General features: G+C 43.8%; 1 pseudogene across 1 annotated transcript in view; it reads left to right on the forward strand.

The window, feature by feature from the left end:
- The first annotated feature begins 4,241 nt into the window (after positions 1–4,241).
- Positions 4,242–22,302, forward strand: part of LOC308346366 (syntaxin-6-like) — a 29,623-nt pseudogene continuing 11,562 nt past the window's right edge. Inside the window, exons 1-3 of the transcript in view lie at positions 4,242–4,248; positions 4,742–4,867; positions 9,891–10,615. The product of the transcript in view is annotated as a syntaxin-6-like (transcript). The remainder of the gene's footprint in view (positions 4,249–4,741; positions 4,868–9,890; positions 10,616–22,302) is intronic.

Consider the following 22,302-nt stretch of genomic DNA (forward strand, 5'->3'; position numbering starts at 1 on the left):
CAGCCATCCCAAATGATCAGATCCTTCACCTTGGGGAAACCAGCTTACCCAATCTTCCTTAGGAACTTCTCCCTGAAGATAGCAATGCAGGAAAATTCTCCATAAGTCCCCCTCACCCAGATCCTTCAAATCAGATGTGCTTGATCTGTCCCTCCTGGTAGTCAGGATCCTAGAGTTCTAATCAGGTCTGGGGCAGAGGGTGAGGCCAGGGAGTCGCCTCGGTCACTGGCTTGACTCTGAGAGTGAGGGCCTTCTTAAACTGTACATTTGCTTGCCTCACGGTACTGCCAACACTAGTTCTCATACCAGGTCTTCACTGACAGGCCATGTGGACCAGGGCAAATCCTTTGTCTTCTCTGGGCCTCAGTTTGCTCATCTGAGAAGTTGAAGTGCTGGACTTAAGTCAGTGTTTCTCAATAATGACCTACGAACTCAAACTAATCCTTAATTTTCAGATTCACAAAACCTCTACCAAATGTCCTCACTGATTAAAATCTATAAATTGATTTTTAAGAAGACTGTATTGGGGTGCCTGGGTGCCTGGGTGCTCGGTTGAGCATCTGCCTTTGGTTCTGGTCATGATCTCAGTCAGGGTCCTGGGATCAAGCCCTGTGTCATGTCCTCCCTCAATGGGAAACCTGCTTCTTCCTCTCCATCTGCCTGCTGTTCCTCCTGTTGTTCTCTCTCTCTATCTCTCTGTCAAAAAAAAAAAAACAAACCCTTAAGAAATTTTATTTATTTGTTTGATGGTGGGGAGGGGCAGATGAAGAGAGGAGAGAGACTCTTAAGCTGACTCCATGCTGAGTATGAAGCACCATGTGGGCTTGATCCCAGGACCCTGAGATCATGACCTGAGTCAAAACCAAGAGTCAGACTCTTAACCAAAATGTGTTACCTAGGTGCTCCTCTAAATTGATTTTTAAAACACCTTCCTTATGAGAACTTAATGTATGACTATAGAATTAGTAGATAGATTCCATGTCCTCTATAGGACTCATCCTTCTTAACGAAATTGCTTAATCTTATCTAGAGCCCTGAGGGGGGTCTCCCCAGGAGCTATTCTCGCTTTGCTCCCCAATCTGACCCAATGTGACTGGACCAGAGATAGACCCTAGACTTAAGATGAGCCAATCTATAGCCTGGACTGAGTCAAGCAGATTATCCCTTTCAAATGGGCATTGTATAGACCCCATAGTCAATAATGGTGTGCAGTCCAGTGGTCAAATTAGACAGATTGAGGTTAATAGTCATGGGGCACATGTGCAAGCAGAAGCAGCCGCTTATAAAAAGGAGGAGGCAGAGAGAAGCAGTGATGAATAAGTCCTGTGGCCCATGAAAGATGACAAACTCTTGGCTCTTGAAAGATGTAGAGTATCTTCAGTTCCTGACTTTCCTGTGCTAGTGTCAACATGAGTCATGAACTGCCCTCATATTCTTGAGTTGAGCCTTTAAACAAACCACAGCCAAAGGAATTGTGATTAAAGCAGAAGAAAGGACAAACTCTTCAACAATACAATTGATTGCTATACTTGAAAAAGATTGAGAGAGATTCCTGCCTCATACTGTAAAGAAAAAAAAATTCTAGAAGGATTAAAAAGAATCATAGAGGAGAACATAGGCAGTAACCTCTTCAATATCAGCCACAGCAACTTCTTTCAAGATATGTCTCCAAAGGCAAAAGAAACAAAAGCAAAAATGAATTTTTGGGACTTCATCAAGATCAAAAGCTTCTGCACAGCAAAGGAAACAGTGAACAATACAAAAAGGCAACCCACGGAATGGGAGAAGATATTTGCAAAAGACAGTATGGACAAAAGGCTGATACCCAGGATCTATAAAGAACTTCTCAAACTCAACACACACAAAACAGATAATCATGTCAAAAAATGGGCAGAAGACATGAATAGACACTTCAATGAAGACATACAAATGGCTATCAGACACATGAAAAAATGTTCATCATCACTAGCCATCAAGGAGATTCAAATCAAAACCACATTGAGATACCATCTTATGCCAGTTAGAATGGCCAAAATTAGCAAGACAGGAAACAATGTGTGTTGGAGAGGACTTGGAGAAAGGGCAACCCTCTTACACTGTTGGTGGGAATGCAAGTTGGTGCAGCCACTTTGGAGAACAGTATGGAGATTCCTTAAGAAATTAAAAATAGAGTTTCCCTATGACCCTGCAATTGCACTACTGGGTATTTACCCCAAAGAATACAGATGTAGTGAAAAGAAGGGCCATCTGTACCCCAATGTTTATAGCAGCAATGGCCACGTTCGCCAAACTGTGGAAAGAACCAAGATGCCCTTCAACAGACAAATGGATAAGGAATATGTGGTCCATAACACTATGGAGTATTATGCCTCCATTTGAAAGGATGAATACCCAACTTTTGTATCAACATGGACGGGACTGGAAGAGATTATGCTGAGTGAAATAAGTCAAGCAGAGAGAGTCAATTATCATATGGTTTCACTTATTTGTGGAGCATAGGAAATAACACAGAGGACATGGGGAGATGTAGAAGAGAGGGGAGTTGAGGGAAATTGGAGGGGGAGATGAACCACGAGAGACTATGGACTCTGAAAAACAATCTGAGGGTTTTGAAGGGGCGAGGAGTGGGGAGTTGGGTGAGCCTGGTGGTGGGTACTATGGAGGGCATGTACTGCATGGAACACTGGGGGTGGTGCATAAACAATGAATTCTGATACACTGAAAAGAAACTAAAGAAATAAAAAAATCATTTTAAAAAAGAGTTTAAAAAGAAGTAATGTTTAAAAAGTGAATTTTAAAAATCCATGTTCCCATATAAGACCCATCTTTATGTTGCCTACAAGAGACCCATTTTAGACCTAAAGACACCTGCAGATTGAAAGTGAAGGAATGGAGAAACATTTATCATGCAAATGGAAGTCAAAACAAAGCCATAATAGCTATTCTTACATCAGACGAACTAGATTTTGAACCAAAGACTGTAACAAGAGATGAAGAATGAGAGTATATCATAATTAAGGGGTCCATCCAACAAGAAGATCTAACAAGTGTAAATATTTATGCCCCAAACCTGGGAGCACCCAAATATATAAAACAATTGATAACAAACAGAAAGTTTGTTTGAGTTCATTGATAATAATACAATAATAGTAGGGGACTTTAATATCCCACTTACATCAAAGGACAGATCATCTAAACAGAAAATCAACAAGGAAACAACGGCTTTGACACACTGATCCAGACAGACTTAAACAGATATATTCAGAACTTTCTATCCTAAAGCAGCAGAATACACATTCTTTTCAAGTGCACATGGGACACTCTCCGAAATACTGGGTCGCAAATCAGGCCTCAACAAATACAAAAAGATTGAAATTATACATGCATATTTTCTGACCACAACACTTTGAAACTTGTAGTCAACCACAAGAAAAAGTCTAGAAAGACCACAAGTACATGGAGATTAAACAATACGCTACTAAACAATGAATGGGTCAACCAGGATCAAAGAAGAAATTAAAAAAAGAATACATGGAAACAAATGAAAATAAAAACCCAACAGTCCAAAACCTTTGAGATGCAGCAAAAGCAGACCTAAGAAGCTGGTATATAGTAATAAAAGCCTACCTCAAATAGCAAGAAAAATCTCAAATGAACAACCAGTCTTACACCTGAAGGAGCTGGAAAAAGAACAAACAAAGCCTAAAGCCCACAGAAAGAAGGAAATAATAAAGATTAGTGCAGAAATATCTGATAGAGAAACTGAATACAATAGAATAGATCAATGAAACCAGGAGCTGCTTTTCTGAAAAAATTAATAAAATTGATAAAACCTTAGCCAGACTTATCAAAAAGGAGACAGAAAGGACCTAAATAAATCAAATCATGAAGGAGAGTGAAAAACTAACAACCAACACAATGGTGATAAATTCAGACGAGAATCATCAACGGATGCTAAGTCAAATGAATGGAGGTTTAGTGAGATGAAGCTATTGGCATAGTTTGAGAGTATCTTTTCACAATATACTTACCAATTACAAAGAGAAAAATGTGAGGAAACCTAGCAGACATCAAATTTACCAAGCAATCAAGATTAATGTCACCAGCGGTCGAACAAGTCAATATCAGGAGTTTCCTGATGTGATGAAATGGGAAGAGGACATCATCACTTCTGTATATTCCTCTCAAGAAGGCATATCTGAGTGGTCCTGAGGAAACCACACCAATCTACATTCCGCAGAATGAAAGGTCTGTACTCTTTAATAAGGTTGTAAGGACAGAGAGATACTAAAGAACTGTTCTAGATGGAAGGACACAAAAGATATGTGATTATTAAGTGAAAAACATGAACCAAACAGGAAAGAGACATTGTTGAAGAGTTGGTGAAATTTGAATGATCCTTGGATAGAATATTAGCGTTATACCAATGCTGACTTCTGATGTCCTGGTTTGGAGGGTCATATGTCCTTGGTTTGAGAAGAGGCACACCAAAGATTCTGGGAGTTTAGGGCATTGTGTTACAAAGATATATATTTATACAACTTTTATATTTTGGATTTGAAATACTACATGAGCCAACTACATGTATAAGACATTTATTTATCATTAGTATACCTAAGATAGATTATGTAATTTTGTCTTTCAGTCCTACTATTATATTTTTTCAATTTAGCAAGTATTTCTAATTTTCTAGAATTCTTTCTTGCAACTTTTCCCATAACCATCTTTTCTTGTTTTACAGAATATGCCAATTGCACATGCCGCAAGTACCTCCATATCAGCCTGATCAAAATGGAACTCTCCATCTTCACTTTCAAGCCCGTGGATCTCACCGTCTCAGAGGTCACTGAAAGCAACAGGTTTCTCTGTGAGTGGAATGGGGAGCCACTGAACGTTTTGAACACAGAAGTGACATAAAATTTTCTTTTCAAAAGAATCAGCCTATCAGACACATGAAAAAATGTTCATCATCACTAACCATCAGGGAAATTCAAATTAAAACCACATTGAGATACCACCTTACACCAGTTAGAATGGCCAAAATTAGCAAGACAAGAAACAACATGTGTTGGAGAGGACGTGGAGAAAGGGGAACCCTCTTACACTGTTGGTGGGAATGCAAGTTGGTGTAGCCACTTTGGAGAACAGTGTGGAGATTCCTTAAGAAATTAAAAATAGAGCTTCCCTATGACCCTGCAATTGCACTGCTAGGTATTTACCCCAAAGATCCAGATGTAGGTAAAAGAAGGGCCATCTGTACCCCAATGTTTATAGCAGCAATGGCCATGGTCACCAAACTGTGGAAGGAACCAAGATGCCCTTCAACGGACGAATGGGTAAGGAAGATGTGGTCCATATACACTATGGAGTATTATGCCTCCATCAGAAAGGACGAATACCCAACTTTTATAGCAACATGGACGAGACTGGAAGAGATTATGCTGAGTGAAATATGTCAAGCAGAGAGAGTCAATTATCATATGGTTTCACTTATCTGTGGAGCATAACAAATAACACGAAGGACATGGGGAGATGGAGAGGAGAAGGGAGTTGAGGGAAATTGGAAGTGCAGATGAACCACGAGAGACTATGGACTCTGAAAAACAATCTGAGGGTTTTGAAGGGGTGGGGGGTGGGAGGTTGGGGGAACCAGGTGGTGGGTATTATGGAGGGCTTGTATTGCACGGAGCACTGGGTGTGGTGCATAAACAATGAATTTTGTTACACTGAAAAGAAATAAATAATTAAAAAAAATAAAAAAAGAATCAGCCTATCTCCACTGAGAATAGACGTAGGGAGGCCATGGTAAAAGTAGGATTAAAAATTATTCTGGTTTGCCCTGGGGCTGAGGGGGTTTCCCGAGACTGAACCTGCAATGAGAAAATCAGGAAAGTACCAGCCAAACTGAAAAGAAGTAGTTATTCTAATTAGGATATTATTCCAGAAGGTCCAGGTTTGAAATGATTGTAGTATGGCCCAGGTGGGGGTGATTATTAGATTTCATATTCTGGACATAAAATGGGTATATTATATAATATATAATGTATGAGATGTGTCATGCGAGGAAAAGAAAGGATTCTCATGTTCTTAGGTAGAGTACTAGGAAAGCTGATTCCCGTTTTCAGCAACAGGAAGGAAGACTTTGTGGGGAGCTATTTGGGAAGAGGGATGATGAGATGGAGAGCTCAATGTTGGACTTGCTGAGCATGAGGTATTTGTTTAACATCCAAAAGGAGATATTAAATATGCAGTTAAATGCATGAGTCGAGATCAGAGGAGAAAAGTTAAGGCTGTAGATATTGAATATAGATGATCATCAAAAAGAAGTTCATAAAAATTGTAGATAAGAGTTCAAGAACTTAGTCTGGAGACTCCAGTATTAAGAGGGTAGACATAGGAAGGTGAATGAGCTATGTAGAGTGAGGGGAACTGCCAGTGAGGTTGGAGGTCAACCAGAAGAATGCAAGTGCTTGAAGCGAAGTGGTGACAGTGTTCAAAGAAGGAGTGATTGGCTGCGTCCAACGTAAGATGGGACCTGAGAATTGAACACTAGATTTATATATAAGGAGATCATTGTTGATCTTGACAAGATTTATTTTGGCAGAGTGGTGAGGGCAAAATCTTTGATTAAGACAGAATGGAAGATAAAAACTCAGAAGCAACTAGCTTAGACGAGTTTTTCAAGTTCACCAGCAACAAGGGGAGGAGAGGAAGGCAGTACCTGGAAAGGAAAGCTGAAGATTATTTGTTGTGTTTTAAGGTGTGGAAATGCCTGCCTGTTTGCATACTGATGGGCATGATACAGTAGAGGGGTAATGACACAGGCTAGAGGGGAGGCAGTGGTGAAGTTGTGTCCCTAGGATGGAGGGAAGGAGTGGGATCTAAGGGTATAGAGGAAGGAGCTGGGCTGATTTAAGACCAGAGATGATGCCTTCATAATAAGAGGAAGACAGAGGATCAGGTAGTTGGGTAGATCTGATGTTGGGAGCTCATGGGAATTCTCTTCTGACTCTTCTAATTCTCAGGGAAATCAAGGTAGTTATCTGCAGATGAGGATGGAAGAGATAAAGAAATAAAATCATTGTTGAGGGGAGGAAGGGAGTGAGTAGAATAAGGAAAAGAAGGACAGTTACTGAATAGCATGCTGGGCCCCTTGAGGTTTTGGTAGTCACGAAGTTAGAGACCAGTCAGCACTTTGAAACTTTCGGTTCCCTGAATTATATCTGTTTCTTTCTGTTTGTTCTTCTTGGTCCTTCATCAGTTTTGCTGTTGATTTTGCAGAGATGTCTGGTGGTTAGTCATTGCCTATTCATGGTTGAAATGAAGGGCTAGGTTAATTCAGGTGGTTGGAGATACACTCTTCAGTTGGAAAGACCCTCCACGGGCTGCAGAGACTAAATGAAAGAAGACCCACAGCTAGACACAACAGTCAGGTCTCAGAACTAGGCATCCAGATACAATCTAAAATCTTCTGGTATGAAACTATATATTGTAACAGCAGTAAATGTCACCTGCAAAGAAAGGAGTATCAGACTGTCATCAGCAACCCTGAGGGCTAGAAGCCAAACACCAACCCTGCAAAATTCTAGAATTCTAGAGCCAGCTCAATGACCAATACAACTTAAGGGTAGCATAAACACACCTTTCAAAGTATTGGGGTGTATCCCAACAAAATAAGGGAATAAACAAAGGAAGAAGGGGGCAAGAAACAATGAATCCATCTCAGGAGAATGATGAAGGGAAATTATAGGAGAGAGGTGTACTTTTAATTACTGTTGGTTGCATACCTTTCCTTAGATTTGAATGTCTAGGTTGTACATTTAGCACTCTTCCGACTGTTAAAAAACAAAAGAAACAATAGGCTCAAGGTGGAGTCATTTGCCCCCAGGATACCAAACCAAGACTTAATTGTAGTTTCAACCGCTCCCAGGAGTGGAATTTTAGACCAATCTCTCTGGCATTTCCTGGTCAGCATTAGTAAGGTCATCTGCCTGATAAGACCCCAGCCTTCCCCCCAGGGAAGGTAACGTGCCTGAAATAATCTTTTTTTTTTCTTTTGCTAATAGCCTCCTTGTTCTGCCCTCCTTCCTATAAAAGCCTTCCATGTCATGCAGCTTCTTGGAAAGCCTGTCTATTTATTAGGTGGGATGCTGCCCTGTTTGTGGATTGTTGATTGAGGCCAATTAGGTCTCAGTGTAAATCAGCTGAATTTTTTTTTTTTCCCAGAGGAAAAAGTGATTTAATACCCACCAATTCCCCCTCCCACAAGTAATTACATTCTGGGCTTCCACCTTTTCTTCCAATTCTGAATCCTTCTGTTTTTTTTCCTCTTAATGAGAGAAAAGTTAAAGTAGACGTAAGGTCATCAAAAACATAAAAAAAAAAAAAAAAAGTCCAAGGACTCAGTATTCATTTGCCTTACAATTTTTACTTCCATGAAACTGTCCATATTTGTGTGTCCTCCAATCCAGACACGCATTCACCCCACTTATAAAATGAAGGACATAAATGAGGGTATATCAGCTGTTACAGTGAACAGATTTTGTGAGGTGCCTTCTGTTTTGATGCTTTTAAGTTTATCACATTTTGTTGACTTCTGACATTCCACTTTCCTAGATTATAGGAGAGGTCTGTGTATGTAGTTTGTTTTAAAAATGTGCCAATGGCAGGGCACCTGGGTGGCTCAGTCAGTTAAGCTTCTGCCTTTTGATTTCACCTCAGGTCATGATCTCGGGATCATGGGAATCAAGCCCCGCATTGGGCTCCAAGTTTATCAGCGAGTCTGCTGGAGAGTCTCTCTCTCTCCTTCCCCTCTCCCTTTGCCCCTCCCTTCCCCCACTCTCTCTCAAATAAATAAATAAATCTTTTTGAAAAATGTGCCAATGCCTGTACATTAACAAGATTTTTAAAAATAAAACATTTAGTTTATTGGTCTTTGGGGGATATTTGATCTATCACCAGTGTATCAAAACTGGTCATTAATTGCTTCAACAACATTTTCATGACACTGCTGAGGAATCAGCTGTTGAGAAATGTGCAGGTTCCTTTTGTATATCTACACAAGCTTTATTCAGTCAACATTTTCATCATTCACAATGTTTATCTTCTTAGGAGTAGTGGTAATTGGTTTTGTTTTGCCTTTAGTCTTAAAGCTTTTTTGGCTGGCTATACGAAATGCATTTCTGGATTTCTGCTCTCTTAGTGTGTTGTCAGTTATTGTCTTTGATATCCTCATGCATCTACTGGAACTCCAGGTGACACCACAGTTTTGTCCTTCAACAGATTTGATACAGTGACAAGATTTGAAGTGGTCTTCCAGTGGCATTGGGGGCTCAGTGAGAAACACAGGCATGGTACCCCTCAAGACCTTCGAGTTCACTCTCTTTCTTGCCATTTCTGAGGGTCAAAGGTAACTTCCTCTCAGTTCTGAGCTCTGCCCTCTGCACCAAGCTCCCAGTCCAATTGGCTTACCTTTACAGGGCAGATCAGATTGAGCTGGCAGAGGATTCTTCCCAGAGCCAAGGGAGGTGCCAGACAGTTCTGCCTGGAACCAAGTTCTGAGCCCTTTGGATCTCAATTCCCAGGTTTCTGAGTGGAAAATTCCACACGTTGCCATGCTAAAATTGGGTCCAGTTTAAGACCCGGACTGGGGTTCAGCAGGAGGCCTCAGGCGAATAAAATTTGTTTGAATAGGTTTCTTCCTATCTGAAAAGTGCCTATCTGAGCATGCCATCTTCTGGCACTTGTGCTTCCTTTAATGCTCAAGAAGTATAGTCCTGGCAGGGGAGGAGACAGATGAGGGGGCTGGCAGCAGAGTTTGGGACTCGGTCTGCAGGGTGATCAAGTGCTGGACCCACAGCAGCCCCATGTGCACTGGCCTGCATGTACAGGCTACTCCGGGTTCCCCAGGCTGAGGAAGTGGCTATGGCTGTGGCCGGCCTGTGGGGTCGGCAGAGGGCCGGCCAGAGGGCACAGCTGTCCTGTGCATGGAACAGGCGTGAGGCAGCTAGAGGCTGGGATGCCCCATGTCTATGGAGAAGTACAGAAAGCAATCAACACCACCCAGGGATTATTCCAGAGATGGACAGAGCTCCTCCAGGACCCCTCCACAGCAACAAGGGAAGAAATCGACTGGATCACCGATGAGCTGAGGAACAACCTCTGGAGCATAGAATGGGATCCAGAGGACCTTGATGAGATCATAGCAGAGTTGAATCAAATGTTAGAAAATTCAAATTCAATGCGACTGAATGAAGTATGAGATAAACCTTCGTGCCAAGTACTCAGCAGATTGTCAGGGGCATGAGGATCAGATGTCAGCTTCATCTGTGCAGGCATTAGCTGAACCAAAGACTAGACAGGTATGGCCAGGGGACAGTGGTGGCCAGAACTGGACTGCTGGAATACAGAGAAATAAGGACACCTTGACCTCGGGCTCCAGTTGGCCAATTCCCATTCCATGACGGAGCAGCAGGCGATCTGGAACAGAAGGATGAGCAGTGGGAGCTGGTCTCTGGCAGCATCGGGGTGCTGAAGCACAAGTCCCAGCCCATCAGAGGGGAAGCTGGAGGAACAGGCAGTATACAGACTCTTCCCAGCGGATTTTTGGAGTGTGGTGAGTGTTAGGTCCCCCAATAATGGGTCCGTGATTAAAGAAGCGAAGGTCAAGCAAAGCTTTATTTTGCGCCAAGCATCAAGAATCAAACCGAATGTTCGGGGCCATGCCTCTTACAGAGAGGGTGAGCTCTCTCTGCTTCACAGACTAGCTTTTAAGGGCAAAGGCCATGTGGTTGGGCCTGCAGATGCACAGGTGGCCAATGAAATTGTAACACACAGAGAAATCTGCACAGTCATGTTAGGTCACACATAAGTGACCAACTGAATTACAATTTACCCTAGAAGACATTTGAACCAGCTTATCACCTTGGTCAGAATTGGCGCCCAAAAGGCTCCCAAAGGGTGGGGCCCATACTCCTTGGTAACTAGGGAGACAGTATGCGGCCCCCCACACACACTGATTGGATATCTCCACCTGGCCTGACCCACCCTTGTATTTGGGCTTTGTTACCTGGAACTGGTTTCCAGGACTTGTTTTTAAGAAAGTCCCCTGGAGGAAGTGGGGCAGGGACAGTTTAAGGGTTAAACAACAAGGTTATTGTTTAACCGGATGGAAGCGCTCTGGCTAAATAGGCCCTTACAGTGAGGAATGGGAACATGAGGCAGATACGGCTCTGTATCCTCATTGGAGATTTGGTCCCAAGGAGGCTAGGACATGAACTGACTTCGCTTTATCATCCCATGAGTCGCCTGATCCATCAAACAGAACTTCTTGCTCTGCATCTTAAACTTTAATTTAATGACAAAAAGTTTACAAATTGAGCTTCAATTAATAAAAAAAAATCTTCCCTCTCAAAAATAAAACAAAGCAAACAAGAAAACAACAACAAAAGAGCAATAGTGCTGGAAGTTGCAGATATCTGGCAAAATGGCAAAAGTTTACTAAAAGTCATGTAGTATTACAAGGGCCATTATGGGCAACATTCCAATTAAACAAGATTGCTCATTCAAGAAATGCACTTGAGAAATGCTCGAGGGATTCCAAGTTGAATAAACAAAATGGGATACCTGCTTTAATTGGTATGCAGAAACTTCCAAAAGCCTTCAAGATTCCAAAATAGCTTCACTAAGAGACTCATTACAAAAGGCTAATGAAAAATTAAAGACTCAAGAGGTACCTAAAACACAAGGCAATAGGACTGCTGTGATTCCTATTACTTCCCTGCAGTCTCTTTTCACCTGCGTGCTCACATTTTACCAAATTCTCTGTTTGAACTGCCTTTCCTCCCTAAAGAGACTATTAGACAATTACCTTTTAAGATTGATTGATAGATTGATTTTAGAGAGAGTAAGAGTGTGTGAGTGTGCATGGAGAGGGAGGGCACAGGGAGACAGGAGAGAAAAGCTCAGACTCCCCACTGAGCAAGGACCCCCATGCGGTGCTGGATCTCACAACCCTGAGATCACGACCTAAGCTGAAATCAAGAGTTGGCACTTAACCGGCTGAGCCACCCAGGTGCCCCTAGACAGTTACCTTTTTAAAATAAAGCTACCCACTGACAAACGACACTGAGTTATCCTCAGTCCTCGGTCAAAGACTGAATGATAGGGCCAAAGTTACAGAATTTCCTACACCTACAGAGGAAACTCGAAAGCTTTTTGAAGACTGTGGAGCCATTATCCGGGCCAGTGACCCCGGGCTGCCAGATCTTTATCACCTTGTACACTTTTGGCAGGTCCTAGGAAAGCCCAGATGGATGCAGGAAGCAAGATGGCAAAACCCCAAAAGCGATGAACTAGAGATCCTCGACCAGAAAGGACTGGCAGAATAGCAACTGAACATTTTATAAGCCATTCCTAGAGTCTTTCCTGTTCACACTGATTAGTATACGATACAAACATGCAGACAAAATAAAGATAAATCTGTGGCAGGTTTTCAAGCCCATTTGGAAGGCCTTTTTCTATGGCTTGTTGGGTTCCATACAATAAATAAGTTCATTCAGCCTGCTTTAGCTGCCCTTTTTGTAAATGGATCATCTCCATTTACATCTCCAAATCAGTGGTTGAATATAAGATAGGAGGCCATTGCCTGACTGAATTCGTGACCACAGCTGAGCATTTTGAAAGGACCCTGAAAAAGATCACAAACAAAAATCCACCAAACTAATAGCTTCATGGCTACAACAGCTTCAAGGGCAGAAACTCAAAATAATACCTCTCCCATTGCATCCCACTAGGGGTCCATCATTAGAAAATCAATGGTCCAAAGAGTAATGCCTCAGGTATAAGACACTGGGACACTGGAAAAGAGATTGTCCTCAAAGGTCCTATGTAAATTCTCAAACGTCCTCATGTCTACCTTCAAAGGAGGGATCCCACAGGGGCCTCACCTGTAGCTGACGAGCTCTAAACTGTTACCAACAGTAAACTATTGCCAATAATTCTCCTGAACAGCCAAGGGGAAACTAAAATCAAAATTAATTGGATACCTTATCAAATTCTAGTTGAGCTACGCTTTCTACTTTAAACACCACCCTCATAAAACAACAAATCCCTCAGAGTACAAAGGAAGCTTCTGTGGTGGGGTCACCTAAAAAAGTTCAGAGAGAATTTATCACAATTGGTACAAATGGCTCTGGGACCTTTTACTGACAAACACTTCTAACTATGTGACACAGCCTGTGACCCAGGCAGAGATCTTCTGTCTAAACTGAAAGGGCATATGTTGGGGTGCCTGGGCGGCTCAGTCAGTTAAGCATCCAACTCTTGATTTCGGCTCCGGTCATGATCTCAGGGTTGTGGGCTTGAGTCCCACACTGGGTTCCTTGCTCCGCAGGCAGTCTGCTGGAGATTCTCTCTTTCCCTCTCCATTTGCCCCTCTGCCCACCACGTGCTCACACACGCTCTGTCTCACTTTCTCTCTCTCAAATAAATAAATAGATAAATCTTTTAAAAAAATGAAAAATGAAAAGGCTAATAGGTTTTTGCCTCCAATGGAGACCTCACCTTAGAATTCCTGACCAAGTCGAACCCGATCTTTTATGCTCCTTACAGTTCTTCCTTGACACAGAAGAGGAAGAATTCCCCCAAAAGTTCCCTAATTTAATTGAGGTGCCTGAAAATCCATGGCCTAATTTTTTTTAAGATTTATTTATTTCGGAATGAGAGAGACAGCACAAGTGGGAGGGGTAGAGGGAGAGAGAGAATCTCAAGCAGACTCCATGCTCAGTGTGAGCCAGACACAGGGCTCGATCCCAAGATCCTCAGATCACGACCTGAGCTGAAGCCAACAGTGAGACGCTTAACTGACTGTGCCACCCAGGCACCCCTGTGGCCTACTTCTAGTACTGACGTTGGAAGAATAAAAAGTGCAGAACCTATAAAGATTCAGATAGATATAACTAAAACTCCCCCTAAATTACCTCCATGTCCATTCCAACCTGAGGCCACACAAGGCCTCACGCCCAGAGTAGAAGGCCTAGTCACCCACGGGCTTGTCATTCCCTGTGCCTGTCCCTGCAACACGCCCGATCTCGCCGGTTCAGAGATCCGATGCACAAGGATGGCCGTGTGTCCAGGACTTCAGATAATTAACAAGACAGTTATTCCCCCTTTCTTAGTTGTTCTGCACCCAAACCCCCTTTTGTCAGAAATTCCCGTTACGGGATTTCCTTTCCTTTAGGGCCCGCAGTTCTTGGTTCTGCCACTTCGAAGAACGAAGAGGTAGACCAGATGAAGAGCGGTAGCAGCAAAGCAAAGTTTATTGAGCCGTAGTGCAAGGTTCCAAAGAAGGAGGGGACCGGAGAGGGTTGCCGATTTGGCATTTAGATCTGGGGGTTTTCGTGGCCTTGTTGGCGGGCTGTTTTCATTTTGATTAACCCTCCAACCGGATTGTTGTCAATTACCTATCACGTGGGAAAGGGTGTAAAGTCCTTTTAAGGGTGGTTTCCTCTTAGTGCAGGGGACCCCCTTATCCCTGCCTGCCCTTCCTCCAACTATCCTTCATCACCATTTGCCTCAAAATGATGCACTGTGGTAAACCCCTGCCCAGCCTTCTTCAGCATCCCCGAGGAGGTGAACAGCCTCTATCTATTTACCTTTACTTGGAACAACCAACGATTTACCTGGACAGTTGTGCCTCAGGCGTTCTGCGAGGGCCCTTCTTATTACTCCCAAGTACTTTGTAGGGAAGGAAAAATTCTCCCGTCTACCCTTTAAGGTCTTCCAGCTGGACTAAGACTTAAATTTACATGAGACAGAGTAACAAGAGAAAAAAAATGCAAGGTTTTATTACACGTTCAGGGGGACCCAACAATGACATTGAGGCCCAAAGATATGCCCAAGGCAGGCAGTTTTCAATATATTTTAGACAAAGAGGCAACAAATTTGTGAGGAATTGACAGGATCAAGAAAACAGGTGTTTGGCTGCTTTAATTAGCAGGGAATTCTAAGCAAAAGTTAAGTTGAGGTAATAGAAGAGGAAAAAAGTGATGAGATTTGTTTCTACAGTTTTCACAGCTTTGAAGTTCCTGTCTCTGGTGATAAAGATGCCTTTGTACTTCTTAGTACAAAGGGGGTACTTTTTTTTTAAGATTTTATTTATTTATTCGCCAGACAGAGATCACAAGTAGGCAGAGAGGCAGGCAGAGAGAGAGGAAGGGAAGCAGGCTTCCCGCTGAGCAGAGAGCCCGACGTGGGACTCAATCCCAGGACCCTGGGATCATGACCCGAGCCAAAGGCAGAGGCTTTAACCCACTGAGCCACCCAGGTGCCCCCAAAGAGAGTATTTTTTATGAGAGATTTGTTTCCTGCTTTGGAGGAAACAGAGGAGGGTCTGAGTGTTCTTGCCCTGGCTGTCTCTTAAGTAACTTTTATTTAAAATAATCAATATACCAAAGTGGCACATCTTAGGGTAGCATGCCCTTGACCCCTACGACTTCAAGACTTAAGCACTCCTATTCTCTGGAGTACTTAAATCCACTCCTTTACAATGTTTAGTTAGCTTCTTGCTGCATTCAGTCACCAACAAGACCCCATAAAAGATTCCATGTATTTGCTGTAATAGCTGAAAAAGGACACAAAAGTCTCTAAGGAAAAATTACAATTATTTCTAGACATCGTTCATGAGCTAGGTCAGAGTCTAAACTGGTTGTCTCCAAAAAGAAGGTAAGTAATCCAGGAATTTTCTAGACCCACAACTAAAATACAGCTTTGTAGACTCTTAGGCCTGGCTGGATGTTATAGACTGTGGGTTTCTGATTTTCTCTATCAACTCTGTACTCTATGAACTTACTAAAATTTCCATCCCTGAATCCCTTCCTTGGGAAGATAAACACGAGCAGGGTTTTATAAGACTAAAAATAAGCTCTGTAAGAACTGCCTGCTTTACAGCTACCTTTTACTTTATTTGGGCCTGAAAAGAATAATCAAGCCCTGGGAACGCACACACAAGAACACAGTAACAGACAAAGTCCTTCATAGCACACTTGAAGCCGTTGCTCGTGCGTATCATATTTGCCTTAAGGCTAAATCCCATGGCCTGGGTGGCTTAGTCTTTAGGCATCTGCCTTTGGCTCAGGTCATGATCCCAGGGTCCTGGGATCGAGTCCCACATGGGGCTCCCTGCTCGGTGGGAGTCTGCTTCTCCCTTGCCTGCTGCTCCCCCTGCTTATGTGCGCACGTTCCCTCCCTCCACCTCAAATAAATAAATAAATAAATATCTAAGAAAAAACCAAAAAACCTATTAGAGAATATGTGTCCCTCTTGGGATATACCTTTGTCAACCGGAAAGCAAAGAGCCATGGTGAGGTAAACGAGTATTTATTCGGGATCAAAGAATTACAGTTTGGGAAGCACAGATTCTGGCAATAATCAGAAAAGTGTCCCACCTGGGGGATGAAAGCAGGGGTTTGGATGAGAAAGAGGATGTGGGCAAATACTTGGATAAGAGAAAATGAAATTGTCTGTCAGACCAACAAGCTGAGCCGCTCTCTCACTCTGAGGGACCATTCTGTTAGTGTTAGCGCACGAAACCATCCCGGGGCTGTGTTAGTTAGCTCTTCTGTGTTCAGAAAGTACATAACCCGGTGTCATGATCAGGATGACTGTTGTCCTGTTGACTTCTCAAACAGTTGCTTGTGAAACAGTAGCTGCTTGGCCAGTCCAACGATTTTGGCCCAGTTTAAACAGATGGAAAAGGCGATCTCCCTGTAAGGGCCACGCGGGGTCTATTCTAAAATGATTCCAATTGCGTCACTCTTTCACACCTTCCACAATCCCCAGTACCAAGATGCCCATTCACAAGGCAAATCATGTGAGCCTTAACAAAACCTTGCAAACGTCTTGGAATTATCACTGACCCTGTCAGCCTCCACCCTCAGGCAATGTCGAGAGTATTAATGGGATCCTCCAACTCAAAATTTCGACACTTACCAAAACTACTGGACTCGCCTGGCCTTTGGTCTTGCTGATTATTTCAGGCAAGGTTACTTGTTACGGGAATCAACGCCCACAAGAGACCACCTGACTTCTGATACCAACTGCAAGTCCAGCAGTCTTCCCAAAACCACCGTCAAGTTAGATAACTTGCTGGAAGAATCTGCTGAGAGCTGTTATAGTTATGGTTTATTATAGGGGAAGGGTACAGGTAAAGTTACCTAAGAGAAGGGATGCATAGGGCAAGTCCAAACATGAAGCTTCTGGTTGTCCTCTTCTGTGGAGCCACAGACAAGGGCATTATCTCCGACCAGCCACAGAATGTGACGGTGTGCAGAGAGTAATGCGAACCGGCAGGAAAGTCCCCTGAGTCTTTGGTGTCCAGAGTACTTACTGAAGGTTGGGCACACACTGAGCAGGTGGCTGACCTTTGGCCCCAGCCCCTCCCAGACATGAGCAAATACTTTGGTCTCCAGTTCCCCTGGAGGCCAGAACTGACAGCATGGCCCACAGCCCCCATCCTGAGTCACATCTTTAGATGTCAGTGGCCAAAGCCCCCAGGCACAGACAGACATTTCTACAGGCAGGACATTCTGGGGGCCTGGAGACACCTCCCAGGAGCTGGGACAAAGGCAATACCTCTCTTTGGGTAAGGTTAACCCTTCACTACATACCTTCCTTACAGAGACCAGTAAGTGATTTCTCAGTGTGATGTTTTCCTGATTGATTGATTGATTGACTGAATAAAGATTTTATCTATTTATTTGAGAGAGAGAGAGAGAGAGAGCACAAGCAAGGGGAGGAGCAGAAGGAAACAGAGAAGCTGGGTCTTCACTGAGCAGGGAGCCTGATGTGGGGCTCAATCCCAGGACTCCAGGATCATGACCCAGGCCGAAGGCAGATGCTTAAACAACTGAACCGCCCAGGCGCCCCTAAAACTTTATTTATAAAAACAAGCAGCCTCACAATTTGGTCTACGAATATAGTTTTGTCATCTATGATCTAGACCATTGTGTAGTCCATAGTAAATACTCAGCAAATATTGAGCAAACGAATAGAAAAAAGGCTAATATGACAGAGCCTGGTGACCCAGAGGGAGCCTGGTTGCTCATGTTGGAGAGTGTTGGGCCTAGTGCATGTGATTTTGTTTTATGTCATTGGAAGGCTTTAAGCAGGATGGTGATAAAACCCGCTAGCTTTAGGGGCACCTGGGTGGCTCAGTGGGTTAAAACCTCTGCCTTCGGCTCGGGTCATGGTCCCAGAGTCCTGGGATTGAGCCCCGCACTAGGCTCTCTGCTTAGCGGGGAGCCTGCTTCCTCCTCTCTCCTCTCTCTCTGCCTGTCTCTCTGCCTACTTGTGATCTCTGTCTGTCAAATAAATAAATAAAATCTTAAAAAAACAAAAACAAAAACAAAAACCCGCTAGCTTTAATAAAAGTTCACATGATAGACGGCATCCAGCCCTCCCCCTTCACCTCTGCTGGAACTCATCTCCCCACCAGCTGCTGAGAAGGTTGGTGGCTGAAAGCTTTCAGGTGAGACTCTCCCCAAGGATTGCCTAGGGCTGGGAAAAACTCCCTTGCCCACGGTTGTACCCCTTCCTGCAGCCAATCCACATGCGCCAATGAAGGAACAAGAAATGCTGGCCCTCTCGCCCCATGTGTAGACAACATGGATGGGTACCCCAGCTGCACACCCGCTTACAGGATTGACAGCTACGGCCCTCATGGTGGGGGCCTTGCAATTCCACTCATCTCCGGAGTCCATCTCCTCCCATCCCTCGCCCACAGCTCTCGGTGTCCGGAGTACTCCCCAGAATGCTTCCTGCGTGCGAATCTGCACTCAGAGTCTGAGTCCTGGGGAACGTGACCTGCATCAGGCGCAAACATGAAATGGGACTTTGGAGCTGATTATCTTGCTGCTCGTAAGTACGAACCGCCCTGGATGAGCTACAGAAGTGCAGTTGTCTGAACCCTCCCTGGGGCTGAACTGGGATGGTGCAGGGAGGGAGGGGAAGCCCTGATGGGTGCAACAGATCAGGCCTTCAGAGGGATGGTAGTAGTAACGTCAGTAACTGTAAGGACAACGGAAATGGATGTGGCTGCAGTGGCCTCTAAGGTACGCCAACGGGGAAAGCCAGAGGCCCTTCTTGGCAGTAGAGACTCTCATCTCCTGCATCCAGAGGGCAGAAAAGGCTGCAGGGCAGGGCATGCTGAGACCAGTAAGCAGGTGATGGCAGCAACCCAGGCAACAGTTGGAGCTGGCTTGGCCCAAGATGCCAGCAGCGAACTGGGGAGAAGTGGTCAGATCCTGGCTACATTTCAAAGATAAAGCCAACATAATCTGCTCGGGTGTTTGCATTCATTTCCTATTGCTGCTAGAAAACTACCACAAATGTACTGGTTTACAATAACACAAATTTATTCTCTTACAGTTCTGAAGCTCAGAACCCTGAAAAGAGCCTCCAGAGTTAGAATCGAGGTGTTTGGGGGCTGGTTCCTTCTGCAGGCTCTGGAGGGGAGACTCCATTCCCTTGCCTTTTCTGCTTCTCAAGGTCATTGCGTTCCTCGGCTTATGCCCTACTCCCCCACCCGCTCTGCCTTCAGAGCACATCGCTCCAGCTTTTTTTTTTTCTTTTTTCTTTTTTTACTTTTTATTAACATATAATGTATTATTTGCCCCAGGGGTACAGGCCTGTGAATCATCAGGCCTACAAACTTCACAGCACTCACCATAGCACATACCCTCCCCAATGTCCATAACCCAGCCACCCATCCCTCCCCACCACCCCCAGCAACCCTCAGTTTGTTTCCTGAGATTAAAAGTCTCTTATGGTTTGTCTCTCTCCCCGGTCCCATCTTGTTTCATTTCTTCCCTCCCTATCCTCCACGATCCCCTCCCTCCCTCTCAAACTCCTCATATCAGAGAGATCATATAATAATTGTCTATCTCTGATTGACTTATTTCACTTAGCATCATACCCTCTAGTTCCATTCACATCATTGCAAATGGCAAGATTTTAGGGTTGTTTTTTTTTAAGATTTTATTTACTTATCTGACAGACAGAGATCACAAGTAGACAGAGAGGCAGGCAGAGAGGAAGGGAAGCAGGCTCCCTGCGAGCAGAGAGCCCGATGCGGGGCTCAGTCCCAGAACCCTGGGATCATGACCTGAGCCGAAGGCAGAGGCTTTAACCCACTGAGCCACCCAGGCGCCCCAGATTTCAGGTTTTTTTGATGGCTGCATATCACTCCAGCTTCTGCTTCTGTGCTCGCATCTCCTTTTTCTAACTTGTCCTCCTGCTTTTCTTGTGATTAGATTGGGCCCACTTAAATAATCCAGGATAATCTCCCCATCTCGGAATCTTTAATTTACAACTACAATATCCCCTTTGCCATGGAAGGTAACATATTCATGTGTTCCAGAGATTAGGATGTGAACATCTTTGGGGGCCATCATTCAGACAACCACAGGGTTGGATGGGGGCATGCAAGCAAGGGAAGGGTCAAGAATGACCTTGAGGTTTTGGGACCTCAACAACTGGCAGGTGGGTGGCTATGATCCAAGGTGGAGAAGCAGGACAGTCCTTCTTTGGAAGCTGAGTCTTTCCACTTCTCCTCCCAAAGGCTGGCCCGTGTTAAAACATAATTTTCAGGGGAGTCTGGGTGGCTCAGTCGGTTAAGTGTCTGCCTTCAGCTGAGGTCACGGTTCCAGGGTCCTGGGATCAAGTCCTGCCTTCTCCTCCCTCTGCCTCTCTCTCTCTCTCTCATGAATAAATAAATAAAATGTTAAATAAGACTGGGGCCCTGGTAACAGGGCTAGTGTCCCTAAAGAAGGAGCTGTCCTTGCTCCCCTCCCCCCCACTGCCATGTGAGGACACAGTAAGAAGGTTGACATCTGCAAGCTAAGAAACCGCCCTCCCCAAAGGACCAAATCTACAGGTACCTTGACCTTGGATTTCCCAGACTCTCGAACTGTGAGAAATAAATTGCTATTGTTTAAGCCACCCAATCACTGGTATTTCATTATGGCGGCCCACACTGATTAATATACAAGCTATTGATTTTTTTTTTTTTTTTGGTCCAGTCATTTGTAATCAGCTACCTGGTGACATTCTGCATTCAAGAGCAATTAGACCAAACTGAATAAAAACAACATAATTCATCCAGTCTCCTGGCCATGATCACTTTGGAACTGAGAAAGCGTTCCTTCCACACAGCTGCTCCCTAGCAATACAACAGCCTTTCCTTGTTTGTGGCTAAACTGGAGGTACAGTGGTTTCTATAAATGAGTAATAAATTTGGCAGTGAAATCTCTCAAATGTTCTTTTCTCCCATCTCGTCTTCTAATCCGATTAACATGCATGAGAGGGAGAGAATGAGTGAACTCTGCTGTGCTATAACATGTGCAGAGCAAGAAGATAGAATCCAGTACCAGGTAGAAAATCTTAGATGGCCATCCATACACTTGTTGTCAAGAGAAGAATGTGTTGGGATAAAAAAAAAAAAAAACTTTTCTTCTACTCACTTAGGTTCAGTACTGGGGGCCTGTGAATTAACTAACAACAAATAGATTAAGAAGGGAGAAGACAATTTCTTTGCCAGGGAGCCCTCAGTTTATTGGCTCCCCACATATCCAAAGATAGAGGCTTATAAACCCTCTTAATAAGGAGAAGGAGCTTCTATGGAAGAATAAATGGAAAGTAGGACAGCTTCAGATAAAGTTTATTGAAGCAATTACTCATCCCAGTTATAATGGTTAGTCTCCTTCTGGCTGTAAACGTCCCAGAGAGGGAGCATTCATGGCAACTGTAATTTTCAGGAGGTCCTGCTCACATCTACAAAAGAAGATAAGGTTTTTCTCCTGTGGCTGCTGTGTATTCAGACATTTTTAGCTTAAAATCTTTATGCCATTGAAATACATCTTGAACCGTTCCAGGTACAACAGTTCCATTCATGTAACAAGAACTTTCAAAAGGCATTTCCTGTCTCTGAGATTTTAGTCAAAGCTCTGTAGGTTTAAAAAAAAAAAAAAGGACCCAAGGGCAGCCCCACCCCCAATCTGAAATGAAGGGCAATACTTAAAGAAAATGGGCAACCAAACTGGGTTTTGACCTTTCATCCAACTCGTGCCTCCAGGCAGAAGTTTGCGACTTGAAATAAAACTGAAAAGAGGGTTTCTTGAAGGCAAGTGTCGTCCTCCTCCCACTTTAGGTCTGATGGGGGCCTTCAAGAGCCCAGCCCCTGGGCTGAGTGGAGAGTAGAGTGAAGAGGGTGGAAGTTCTCCTGCACACACTCAGGAGGAGGTGTGT

The sequence above is a fragment of the Martes martes genome, assembly GCF_963455335.1.
Source record: "Martes martes genome assembly, chromosome: 1".
Taxonomy (NCBI): Eukaryota; Metazoa; Chordata; class Mammalia; order Carnivora; family Mustelidae; genus Martes; species Martes martes.